We start from the raw sequence: 13273 nt of genomic DNA, 5'->3' as shown, positions 1-13273 counted from the left end.
AAAATGTATATTCTTCATGTATTACAATATAATTTATATATATTAACATTTGTTAAGATTTATCATCTTATACGTCTATTTCAAATTCGCGTATTATATCATTCTTCCACTATGGAAGTCGTTCTTCCTATATTTTGTGTATATCGTGTCTTGTGCTGTGTCCTTTTTTGGTTGCGTGCGACAACCCACTACACTACTCTTCGTACACTTATGTAGAGACCGGCTGCGGGCTGAACCGAACTGTTGCTGACTGGACTCCTCTACACCTACACATTGAGAGCGTTCTGGAAACATCCTTTGTCGGCTGGGAGGGGTAACCGATAGCCGTCGTAGAATGGACAAAAGTTCCGGTAGCCTTATCAACATTCCTCGCTACCAATTCTCAGAACAGAGCAAAACTGGACACAAGTTGCCTTTAATACAAAAATGGTAATAAGTACGACACCGGCGGTGGTGTTACAATTACACTGCACCACTGGAAGTAGTCTTGTGCAGAAGACGGCTAGTAACGAACTGCTCGTCCTGCCTACATTGCCACGAAGTGACACTGCCGATCGAGGCCGAACAAGTACGAAGAAATACCGCGCAGTATACGGTCCAGAATTAGTAAAATTGTGAATAATATTAATATTAACATAATTTGGAATATCAATATATTTTAAACACAATCTTAATTAATGAATTTGAAATCTATGAACAAGTATTTTTTTACCAGTACTCATTGGAAAATTAGTTCAATTGGCGCATTTCTGCACAATTCTTTCGCGGGCCGGATGTGACCCGCGGGCCGTAGTTTGGAGACCCTTGATCTAGACAATCGGCTCAAAGATGGCGGTAAGGTTGTCAGCCTTACGCGCCGGCCGCGCTTTACTCCACAGGAAAATTATTTAATTAATTCCTAGTACTCATTTCTGTTAGAGGCTGAGTCGACCCCAGGGCCATAGTGCGGCTGGAAGGTTTAAGTCAACTGAAAAAAGAATCCAGTGACCTCACCGGGACTTGAACCCGCGACCTTCCGGCTTGTAGTATAGTGCCTCAACCAACTACGCTACCGCGTGCCACCACTAATTACAGACCGATCAGAATTTTAAATAGTTCTACCTAAATTTTTGCGAGTATAATACATGATCACCTCTCCTTTCATTTTTAAATTTAAACTTCGCCAATCTCTGCATGGTTTTATTAAATAAAAGTCATTTATGTCAGTTCACAAGGGCCGACCAATTCAAATAATTTTGACCTCAGCCAGAACTTTGACAAAGTTCCTCATAGTCTTTTGCAACATAAACTCAACAATTTGGACTTTCTGATTATTATATTAATTTATTTCAAAGTTATTTATCAACTAGATTTTCTGTTTTTCCACTTTAGGGAGATTTTCCCAACTGTGAGGAGTGTCATAAGGCTCCAGTTTGGGACCTGCATTGTTCAATGTTTTCATTAACGATATATGCGCCAAAATCCGTCTTTTTCCCAATTCCTGCTCTTTGATGACGATGATTTAAAAATATTTCGTGTCATAAAATCCACTAAGAATTGTAAATCACTATAATCTCATACAGACTCCGCAAAGAAATGGTGCATTGAAAATTAGATGAAAATGAACGCATTCGAAACAAATATAATTTCTTTTACTCGTAAAAGTAACAGTACAGTTTTTAATTACTTTGGGGTTATGTTAGGCAGAAAACTGCGTTTTCATCGCCATGTTGGTTATTTGCATTCTGAGGCACTAAAGCTGTTACGACTAATTCGTTTGATCACATACAATTTTACATCTTTGGATAGTCTAAAATTTTATATATTACTTTAATTCGTTCAAAGCCTGAGTACACGTTTCCGTTTGGAATAACCTTACTTTAGCAGATTCTAACAAGCCGCAATCACACAAAAAAGTTTGCAAATTTATGCTACAATCAATTTATTCGTACCATCTCCTTTTTTAATTACGAATCAATGTTGATTTATTCACATTTGTGAAACGCTTTATTCCAGAGAACAAAATCTTGACACTTTATCTCTTATTAACATTTTCAAGAACACAATTGGTCGTTTTTCTATTATGGATACTGTTGGTCTCCGTGTGCCCACTAAGCAAACTAGAGACTTTTCTATTTTTAACGTTAGCAATGTCTCAGGACTTAGCCCTTTAAGGTGTGTCACGGCTACAAACAACATCTGAAAATATCTGGAAGTTTTCAATAAACGTAACATCTCCCTTGACGATACATTTTCCTTTGCTTAATCCTACCGAATTACGTCATTATAGTGCTATCTGTATTATTTTATTGCGTAGAATTATTTTTTAGTTTAATTCTAGTTCTAGTTTTAGCCTACCTTTTAAAATTCGCTTAGGGGGGAGGGGTGGAGTCCACCTGGGTCCACTCGGCACGGCGGCCGCTGATTGGACTAGGGTATTTGCCCCGGGTGATTATCATGATGGAGAACTCGGTGGAAAGAAAATTGACAGGGAAAACCGAAGTACTCGGAGGAAACCCGCCCCAGAGCCACTTTGTCCACAACAAATCCCACTTGACCAGACCCGGGATTGAACCCGGGTCGCCGCGGTGGTAGCCTACCTTTTGTTATGTACAATTTCAGTGCTCGCCTGTTATTAGCCACTCGTTGCTGGTAAGTACTTAAATAAAGGAACTGAATTTAATTGAACTACTAGCATAGAGAATGTTGAAATTGTATTGGAAAATTACTAAAAACAAATTTTATTGAAAAAGACTTACTTCAGTAACTTGAAAAGCTCTGGTAGGACAGCTACACCTATAATGGGATTCTAAATATAACAGAATAATAAAAAATTTTAAATGCTACTAAAATATTTCCATCAAAATTTATCTATAATAACAAACTCCTGAAAAATACCTAACTTCTATTCAGGGCGGAAGAAACCACCCAAGATTTGAGGTACCCTTCCAGGCGAAGTTATGGATGTGTTTACAAATTAAAGGCCTATAGTGGTATTATTTTCCTACATTATTTATTTTATAAGGAAAGACGGGTTTAGCAAACCATCCTGTTAGTGCATCTGTCTGCACTAATATTTTCTTTTAAACAAAATACAGTTAAGTATGCAGTAAACCTATATGCAGATTTTTCTTGTAGACCTATGTTAAAATTGTCAAACATGGCGCATGCTCTAAGCTTCCGTTCCGTATCTAAAATGGGAAAGTTTATCGCAACTTAAATCTGTAATAATGGAAATTATTTTATACTAAAAGTGATCACCATATTGTGCAATTTCTAAACAATAGCTCCTGCTAACATGATTATATAAATAAACATATGAAGAAGAGCAGGTCTTATGATTTCTTCCAAAAGTCACGAACAACGTGATGCACCTTTAATACATTTTATAACTTTGAAGTATGTTAAATATATGTACTCAATAATTAACAGAATTTGGCCTGGTAATTAATTTTGAGTTTATCTGGCGCATTTATTTTACATGCAGGAGTCTCAATAAAAAGTGGTTACCTAAGTTCTTTCCATTTCTCCTTATACAAAGCAGATTTTTGCATTGCTGGGTTTTTTATTTCTTTAGCCTAAGTCGTTTATTCAGAGGATCCGTCCAGGTCCGAGGCTTTTTGAACATTTTCGTAACAAGCTTATTTTTTTATGGCGAGGAGTTGTTAGCCATACACCCAGCACCCAAGATGGAGGACCATCCCTTGTCGGCTGTCAGCGACTGCCTATTCAATATATTCGCAGATTCCATCCATACCTGGAGGGCGTCTCGATCTTATAGAGATAGGAAGGGATGGTATGGATTGGATTGATGTGGCTCAGGATATGGATCAGTGGAGGGCTCTTGTGAACACGGTAATGAACCTTCGGGTTCCATAAAATATTGGGAAATTCTTGAGTAGCTGCACAATTGGCGGCTTCTCAAGAAGGGTTCAGCTCCATGAGTGAGTGAGTGACTGCAATATACTGACTATAGTCAATAGTTTTTATATGAAATTAAAATATACTGCAATATATTTTACCGCTTGAAGCTACTGACATAAACAAAGATTCGAAAGGAGCAGGGAACATTATCGTAATATATTTCACCACTGCCACCTGCCAAAACTGCCAGATTAAAGAATTAGACGTCAGTCTTGAAGAATAACTGTGCAGAAGAAACGCAGTAGTATGCTTATTTTTAGAAATGGGCCAGATATTTCAATTCCATGCTCTCTGTTACAAGTTTAGTTTCTTTTACTGAAGTAGATGTTTATGGGCTGACTCGCCTGTCATCTTCAAACATCAGGCACAAAGTAACGGCACATGCATTGATATCACATCTATCAGATCCCTTCCTTTATCTTCTGTTTTCTGTTTCTAGTTATTCTCATTCAATTCCACAGAATTATTAAATTCGGTTACCCAAATCGATGTTACATAGTATTTCACTAACCCACAATCTCCCACAAAGAGGGGCTGAAAATAGGATTTTGCTAGATAGTTATAAAGGATTTACGAACCTAATTTCACTGGTAAAATTTACAAAAAGAAATGCTGCAGGATACAGCAAAGGGATGAAGTTCTTCGCGTTACTTTTCCGATGTTAAATGCATAAAAAAGCAAAAGGATTCACAATATAAAACTGAAGAGAAAAGACGAATTATTTTGTAGGAGATAAATTTAAGTGAGTTTTTCAATATAAGAATTCTGGTGTGCGTTGACTTTTGTGTAAAGGGAGGGAAGTAGATGCCATAAGAATGATTAGAGGGATAGAATGAAAATTTACAAAAGTTTCGAGGTCTTAATGGTGGTAGTTTTTCATATTCTGTTTTTCTGGGTTGTGACACGGTGTAGTCTGGTATGAAGATACCGACGTTTCTAGGGATCATGGTGTCTTTGTTTTAAGACCAGAAATATTTTAAGGTTTATGTCTAAGAAATGCAACAGTTAACAAATATTGTGCGCGCAAACAGAACTTCTCCAGTTAAATTTCTTCTTCTTCACTGAACTGATTCGTATTGGGCCAAATTACACTATCAGGCCCCTTGCACTCAGCCAAACCTAAGTGCAAGCAACAATATAAAATTATAGAAGTATAAATCGATGAGAAGAATTCGCACACGAATTATAAAACATGGTTCACTCAGCCTCGTGAGGATAATTGAGCTTTTTCAAGGAAATAGCGGCTCCGGTCTAGAAAACCGAGATTAACCGCCGTGGGGATCCGTTGCGCTGACCACGTGACACCCTCTATCCGCTAAAGCTGGCACTAACTTCGCCGACAAGCGGTCTTCGCTCAGTCGGTATAGTTAGCTTGCGGACTACAGGCCACGGAGTTTGTTCTGGTTTTTGTTTCAAAACATTTGTTGGAAATGTTGGAATTAAATCTCACTGCACTGACTGAAGAATACGACCTTCTGGGTTGTAACACCTCAGCTTGCTGTCTGCTCTTGTTTGTTTCTTCCTTGACTTGGTCTTTCGTGGGGGATGACATGTTCCTTCGGAAAGTTGAGCTGTGTCCAAACAACACGTCTTCACAGTGCGGGAAACCGTAAAAAAAATTTTAAACTAAACAATTTCCTTGATTTCTAAGAAACAGACCGGTAAAGCATTCCTTTGCATCTTCTCTCTTACAAAAGTCTTAGAACACAAATGCCTCTCGCACATATACTCGTATTTTTATATTCCGTTTCAAATATCAGTATTTCTAGGACAAATTCTAGAAAGAAACCATTTTTGTTCTTTGCTGTTTCCTTCTCCAACTCAGGAAGTAGCGGGCGAGCGGATAATAATCCTGCTTCATGTTCAGGAGATACTGCCCTGAAATATCGGACCGGACAGCGACCATCCTGACTGAGGTTTTCGTGGTTTACCTCAGTCCTTTCGGTCCAATGCTGGGATCGTTCTTCAAACCAGGCCACAACCACCTCTTTCCACATCCTTCCCAATTCATCATTCACTAATCATCATATAATTCGTTGATACATTATCTGAGTTACTTACAAAGTCGTTAAACAAACCATAAGCGTAATAAATAAATTCTCTTAAATAATTTCATGTTTTATATGATTTAACTAAAACACTAAACGAATGTAATCATTTCATATGTAAGATTTTTTAAGTTACAGCTAAATTCTATTACTTTGCTCTTAGAGTAGGAGAAATGTGTGATTTGACTCATTATATTGCTATTCCATCCGGCCACATATGAGTTTTAACTTTAATTTATATTTTTGGGAAGAAATATAAATTAAAAATGTTAATGCATTCTTTTGCTTTCATGAGGCAGAAATTCGTTAATATTTTTGATTATGATTAACATATGTCTACAAGAAATACTGTTGCAGAAATTTCTCCAATTAGAAACCGCTTTTCATGTTAGACACAAACGAAGATGAGATTCAGTTTATGTTAACTGCATCATAAATTGACTTACGAAAAAAAAAACATTGTAGGGGCTATCTTCTATATTTAGCGTGAGCGTGTTAATCACAATTTACTCATGTTCCATAACGGACTCTGAGATTTATAAAATTTATGTATATGAACTCCACTAAGATTTTGTATTTAAGATAGTAGATTGACCTAACTTTAAATAGCATAAATACCAAAGTATTTAAAATGTGATTCTATCCGGTAATTGGAATTTACATACACTAATTTTATATTAGTCGCATCCGATCAACAGGCATACAGCGATTCCTAATAAGTTTCTAACTGAAGAGTGTATAAGCTGCAACAGGGCTAACGGTGAGAGTTCGTATGTACAGACTAGTCTAATTCACGTATAATTTTCCATCTAATTTCATTATCTGTTCCGACATTCTAGACTAAAGTGTCAGTATCTGACCAATGAGTAGAATTCTTGGTGAACGCCATAATGCCATCTGTAACAAAATGGATCTCGCTTTGTAGCAGTGAGATGAAATCAAGGATAAAATGGATGAGACATGCAGAACTTATGTCACAGATGAGAAATGCATGTCACCAGGGAGAATAAGGAGTGGAATCTTAAGAGAGCTACGTTGCGAATTGGATTGATCTGATTCAATGACATGTTCTTGCGGAAACAATAACAAGCATTCGGAGTCTATAAAAGGTGGCAATTTTATCAACCAAATTAATGATTTTAGTTTCTCAGGAAGGATTCGTTCCACATTCCTGATGCAGTGTTTCACTTAACTGAATGAATTTAGGGAAGGAAACTTAAAAGACAAATGCTACTGTTCATACGTTAAAACAAATACAGATATTTGAAAGTGATGCGTATTTATTTATTCACGTATGGACTATTACATTCATATTAACAATGATCTTAATAAGAGTACCATCTAGTGTAAAATATATTAAGTAATTTATTTTACTGCCTCTACATGTTTCGGTCTATACGGGTCATTTTTAAAAGGTAGGCATTAAAAGGAAGTGATTTAAAATTACTTTAAAATTATACAAAAGCCTTGTCTAATATTATACAGTTACATCTAGTTATACCCTATGAGTTCTGCTCGTTATTGTATTTCTTGCTTGTTATCTGTCATTTTTATTGTAGCGTATATATATATACTTATATGTATAATAATGGTTGCCAGTAATATTTCTGTAAGATTTGAGGCTTTCACGGCGGTGACTATGAAGAAAGCAGTCTTCTGGGATTTGGCACCGTGTATATGTGGTGTTAACCGACGTTTCGGAGGAACGTATCGCCTCCATCTTCAGGGTAGAAGAAAAAATATAAGAAATCTGCAAGCGAATAGACCGTGAGAACCGGTAAAAGCAGACTGCTTTCTTCATCAGTAATATTTCTGTTGTTTTTTTCGGCGCGTAGTTTGTATCTTATGAATTTTCTTGTGGTTCTATGACTTAAAATTATAATATTAGACAAAAAAGTTATCATATAAAAATGTTACAACAATTTTAATGCATTTCCTTTTAATGTGTTCCTTCTGAAGATGAACCATACAGACCGAAATACGTAGAGACAGTAAAATAAATTACTTAATATATTTTACACTGCACGGTACTCTAAAGTAGTTCATTATTCTTACTTATTTTAATATTTTGATATGACAGTGATGTATGCATGGAAGAGGCGAGTTTGATACAGTTTAGTAAACTCATTTTTTACAGCGTAACCACACAAGTGGGTATTTTGGCAAGGAGCAGGCACGCTCCACAATGTGACACCTGTTGATGATATAAAAAACATTTTACTGCCGTGGCTCATGGAATGTGTCCAAGAAAAGAATACACCAGTAGAGGCAACTGGTGGCAGTTTGGCCAGTTTTGCCAAGAGATTTCGCCCCATAGTGTCCAAAAATTCATAGCTTTTACTGCAAACAATTTCATGAATATAAACATTTCAGTACATCAAATGGTCCTTCCTGTGAGCAGATTAATATTTGAGAAGGAAATATCTGTACTAATAACGAAAATAACTCTGTACTTCTAAAGGTCTTGAAAAAGTAACAAGAACTATAGCAATATTCAGATTTATATCCGAGAATTTTTACTTAAATTGGTTTTGAATTACCTCTCACTCTTTGAAGTTTTGTAATGTATGTGTTTACTGATTAGGTAATTTCTTAGGTTAGATCGTTCTTAAAGATTGGGTACCTAAACATCTTAAAATTCAGTGGAACCCCAATTTCGTGTTTCCTGGTTTAAGGTTTCCCTTATTTATCATTAAAATTCACTAATCCCATGTTAGTAATACATAGTATTGGATTTATTTGTCCGTTTAATATTTTCTCAATTTAATTTTTAAATCCATTGATAAAGAAAATTTAAATGGAGTTTTACTGTACTTCGTTCAAACTCTGTTGTTTGACACCTGTACTTAATATAAGAGAATTAAGTGTAACTCTGTGTAGGCGTAAGAGATATTAAGTAAACCGAAAGCGAGTAAAGCAGGGAAGCTTCTTCAGATATTGCACCATTTGATTCTTTCATTTATTCTGATATGATGGAAACCCCTGCAGAGTGATATGCCACAAATGTTAATGCAATTTGAATTAAATTAGTAACATTAAAGTAAGAAAAACTGTTTAATGTAAAAGAAGATTAGATAATCATATCCTAAAAGGGATCAGAAACACATACAAACCGATTATTTTTATATTAAATTTTAATCACGAAGTGACCTTCATTCGAAAGAAAATTACCATCTTCTGGAATACACCGCCGTTTCAGAGGAACATATCGCTTCCATATTCATGGTCGCAGAATAAGCCGAGAAGAATACCAGCGTGAAAACAGGTGGCAAGCAGAACCTCAAATCCTATATAAATTTCTGTTCATTATACTAATGTTGCTTCACTAATTTTCGTGTTTCCGGTTCCATCTCTTTTTCGGTTGTCCGCATGGGGTGTAACCGTTCATTAGGATTATAATTAACATTAATTATGTTAATCACGGGGTAATTAACTAAAACCTATAATTTATAAGTAAAGAGTAAAGAATTAATCACATATTTACATTCAGAAAGTGACAGAACTGATTCTCGCTGAGTGGACAGGATGTAGCAGTCGCTACGCTTCCTGAATACTCGTATTTAGCTGTTCTAGTTAGGGTGGCATAGACCGCCTCTATGGTCAAGTGGTCAGAGTTCCTGTCTACAGATCCAAAGGTCGGGGTTCGATTCCCTGCTCTACCAGATTTTCTGAGAAGTAGTGGGTCTGGATCGGGGTCCACTTAGCCTCGTGAGGATAACTGAGGAGCTCTTTCAAGGAAATAGCGGCTCCGGTCTAGAAAATCGAAAACCAGACACCTACGCCAACACATCAAGATGCTGTCAAAAGTACCGTTGAGACTTTAAGGGCTAAAATATCGTAGCAAGTCTATATCATTGAAGTACGTAAATTTCTGGTGAACTCCCAAATTTTGAACTTGTTGCAGGGCGGAGTTCCCTCTTGGAAGTTTGGGCTCGAAGAAGCTCGCTACTTCGGAGAGCTCATTGACAAAATTAGTTGTCTTCCAACTTCTGAAATCTGTGGACGCAAAACTGTGTCACGCCCTCACATTCACAAAATATTCATTTTTGTATTTTGTACAAGTTCGCTTAGTAAAAGTAAGTTACCGGAAACTCGAGTGATACAAGCATGAACATAGTATAATAAGTTATCAATTAAGCCAGTAAAGTAACTAATTTGGCATTAAACGCACAGCGAACAATAAATAAAATATTGTGTGAAACTGAAATGGTGTTCAAGCAAAGCTGTTAACGTAAATCTCTTCCTGTTCTGCCTGAGCGAGGCCTGCTACGCCCTAACACTAGAGCTCATCTCTATGGCGGCCGCATACCAAGTGCGTCAAGACAAGCATCAAGACATGAGACAAAAGACGCTGTCTTGCTTCATTCGTGATTCGTCAGTATGAAGCTGAAGTCAGCATCATGACTCAGACCGGTGTGCGGCGGTTTTCATGGTCTCATTCGTTTCAACTGTGCCCCTTTCTTTGCGTCATGTCGCAGATATCGTGTCTTGACTGTTACATGTCTTGACGCATGCTGGTGTGCGGCCTAACTAACAGTACCTAACTAGACCGGCTGACCAAGATAACTCACCTGACCGAATACCGTCCAGATTGAAAGCCAATCATGTACGCTTACCGGTGACCAACAACTACTCTTTCCCTTCACAAATACCTACCTGTTCAACAACGGGGTATGGAAGGTGGCCGGAGCGACAACCAAGAGATCGGAAGGTAGAAGCCTTGTAAGGTGAGAATTATTATACATAGGTCGGGCAAAAAGTAGTGGCAACATCTCTATAGTTCTGAAATGACTGTATTACCTGAGGTAAACACACTTACATTCCTTCAATATAATCGCCCCCCCCCCATGTGTACCACCTTCTGCCAAGTTTGTGAAAGGTGTTGTACACCATCAGCGCATCCACTTCTGTTGATGTCCAGCAGTGACCGCCCTGCAGCACGAATAATCTCCTCTCTTGTGTTGTAACGTGTCCCTCGCAGTGGTTCTTTCATTTTGGCGAAAAGATCATAATCGCACGGACTCATATCGGGCGAGTATGGCGGATGTTGCAGTATCTCCCATCGCCAGCGGCGAAGGAGATCCTTGACAGCGTCAGCAGTATGAGCCCTTGCATTGTTATGAAGGATGATTGGGTTCGTTGCCAACAAGTGTCGTCGCTTTCTCCTGAGTGCTGAACGAAGATGATTACGTAGGAAATTGCAGTAGTAGGCAGCGTTTATAGTCTGTCGTTGAGGTACAGTGTGGTACAGTATCACTCCATCAATGTCATATGCCACAATGAACATTGCCTTCACATTACTCTGTGTAGGGCGCACTTTCTTTGGACAAGGAGAGCCAGGATGCTTCCATTCATTTGATTGTTGCTTCAAGTGCAGTTCGTATGAGCGAGCCCAAGTTTCGTCCAGAGTGACGATTCTTCTAAGAAAGTCGTCACCATCCCTTTGGTGCCGGTCCAACAAGTCCTGTGCAATTGCATAACGTTGCCATTGTTGCACCTCGGACATTGTATGGGGTACCCAAAGCGCTGCAATTTTGTGGTATCCAAGAATATCGTGCAGAATGTAGAGCACGGTTTTGTGACATACGCCTACCTCAGCAGCTAACTCCCGCGTAGCCCATCGACGATCGACATCCAGCAAAGAAGCAAGAAGCTGAATTGTGTGGTTGCCAGCATGGGGTCGTCCTGAACGGCATCCCTCCCTTCGCGGAACAATTTCACCCATCGTGCCACTGTGCGATATGGCAAAGCAGCAACACCACATGCTTCTCGCAGTCCCTGATAAGAGTTTTGTGCACTACGACCTCGTGCAAGTTCAATTTTTATCCAGGAGCTTTGTTCTTGTTTCGTAAACATGTTAGGGTGCTTGAACTGGACTCCTGCACTTCAAGACGATGCACAATGCAATTCAATGAAAAACAACCAGAGCCACTCACTGCACTACTTCAACTGAACTTCTGCTATCAGCTACAGACGGCGCTACTGCCACCTGACGCACACCTTTCATGTTACAGCAGTCTTGCCACTACTTTTTATCCAACCCTTGTAAAATCACGGAGGAGTCACAGAGGTGACTCTACTAAAAACGTGAATCTGTTTTATAAAAATTATCTCTACAACGTGGGCCATCAGAAAAAGTATCACAACATAGAGCGGTTATAGGGGTAAGATGAGCCCTTTTGAATTGTGGCTGTATAGGCCCTTATCAACCCATGATAATATATCGGTATGAAGCAATGTTGGAGTAAGAATTGACAGTGAAAATCCGATGTCTTCGGAGAAAAATCTGCTTCAGCACCACTTTGCTCCCCAATTATTCCATATGGACTACCCTGGGTTTAAACCCGGGCTTCCGCTATGGCATGGCTGCTGCTCAATCTTACTCTGATTTATAAGCTATTCAACAGATGTCACTAGAATGCAAATGAGAAGCACAAATACGGTAGCCTTTAGCTCGGTAAGCGCAAATGCAACTTAAGCCCCAGAATTAGACAACTGGCATGAATGGACAGCGATGTGAACCCCGTCTATACCGGTACAGCAGCAGTCCACCTAGACATCGCACTCTTCCTGATATAACGTACTAGTAAACGCATATATTTATCCGGATAGGTTCTTTTAGGAGACTGTTCACTGTGGACAACTTTACAACTTTACACTGTAGCAAGATTCGCCATTATATTTTTTTTTCACTGGGTCTACAGCCCCCTTGGGCTCTGGCCTCTGATTTTTAGTTTCATGATCATTTTACAGACGGTAGGACTCCTTGGACGAGTGATCAGCACGTCGCAAGGCCTCTGCCTAAACACAGGACAACACAAACACAGAATAAACACACATACCAAACATCCATGTCTTGTATGGGATTCGAACTCAGGATCCCGGCTTCCAAGCGAGTGAAGACAGTACATAGCTTAGACCGCTCGGCTACCGTGACCGGCTCGCCAGTGTTACATACGGTTAAATACGTTCAATCCTCGCACGGGTCACCTGACAGATAAGATGGTGTGTAGTCTGGCAGATGTTTGCTGACATTTCAGAGGAACATGCTCTGAAACCATCTTCAGGGCAGAAGAGTAATCCAAGTATGGAAAAACGTGGTACGAGTAGAGAGAAAGAGAAAGAGCCGAGCTAGGAGCACTGGGCTGTTAGTACGGTTGTTCATCCCCCTATATTGGATAACTATTCGTTCCTGAAGCTGGAAGCAGCATGTTCCTCCGAAACGTCTTTAACATCCACAAGACTATACCGTGTTACATTCCAGAAGCCTGTGATTTCCATAGCCTTCGCCATGAGAACTTTGGATCTCACAAGAGAAATAT

General features: G+C 38.8%; 1 protein-coding gene across 10 annotated transcripts in view; it reads right to left on the bottom strand.

Annotated features, from left to right (window-relative positions):
- LOC111867958 (CUGBP Elav-like family member 4) overlaps window positions 1-13273 on the bottom strand; it is a 239562-nt gene that overhangs the window by 66137 nt on the left and 160152 nt on the right. The window lies entirely within an intron of this gene.

Source organism: Cryptotermes secundus, unplaced genomic scaffold, assembly GCF_002891405.2.
Source record: "Cryptotermes secundus unplaced genomic scaffold, Csec_1.0 scaffold337, whole genome shotgun sequence".
Lineage (NCBI taxonomy): Eukaryota > Metazoa > Arthropoda > Insecta > Blattodea > Kalotermitidae > Cryptotermes > Cryptotermes secundus.
Note: the sequence above shows the minus strand (reverse complement) of the source record. Positions and strands in the feature narration are given on the sequence as shown.